A 695-nucleotide genomic window follows, 5' to 3' on the forward strand; every position below is an offset into this window, starting at 1 on the left:
GCCCTTAGAGCCAATCCTTATCCCGAAGTTACGGATCTAACTTGCCGACTTCCCTTACCTACATTGTTCCAACATGCCAGAGGCTGTTCACCTTGGGCCCCGGGATGCCTTCCCCCTCTCAGCATGGCCAGACCTCATGGAAGTCTGCCTGATCAAACGGAACCCTGACCCGGGCCCTTGGCAGTGCAGCAGGCCGGAGGAAAGGGCCCAGGGCCCGAGCACCCGACTTGGGGCCCGCCGTGGCCCCTGGATCCAGCCGGGGCTCCCAGGCCTGGAGGCGCAGGGGAAGCCTTCCCCGGACCTGCCGGACACCGTCCCGGGCCCCCTGCCACGCGGCAGGACCCAGGACAGAGCCCCGGGTGGGGAGGCCACAGTCCCCGGGGCCCTCATGGGCCCTGGATGGAGCTCCTGAACCGGGTCAAGCACGGGGTGGCTCCACGGGCACCACGGAACCCCGTCCCGGGCTTTTGGCAGTGCCGCAGGCCGGGGGACAGGGCCAAGGGCCCTAGCACCCGACCCGGGGCCCGGCGGGGCCACTGGACCCAGCCGTGGCTCCCAGGGCCCGGAGGCGCAGGGGAAGCCTTCCCCGGGCCCTCTGCACCCCGTCCCAGGCACCCTGCCACGCGGCAGTCCCAGGGACGGACCCAGGTCTGGGGCGGCATCCTGGCCCGCCTAGCTGCCGGCTGATGACCGCT

At 70.9% G+C, this 695-nt stretch overlaps 1 pseudogene; it reads right to left on the bottom strand.

Annotated features, from left to right (window-relative positions):
• LOC147726447 (28S ribosomal RNA) overlaps positions 1–68 on the bottom strand; it is a 2,117-nt pseudogene extending 2,049 nt beyond the window's left edge.
• Between the last annotated feature and the right edge of the window lie 627 nt (positions 69–695).

The sequence above is a fragment of the Lissotriton vulgaris genome, chromosome 3_1 (genome assembly GCF_964263255.1).
Source record: "Lissotriton vulgaris chromosome 3_1, aLisVul1.2, whole genome shotgun sequence".
Lineage (NCBI taxonomy): Eukaryota > Metazoa > Chordata > Amphibia > Caudata > Salamandridae > Lissotriton > Lissotriton vulgaris.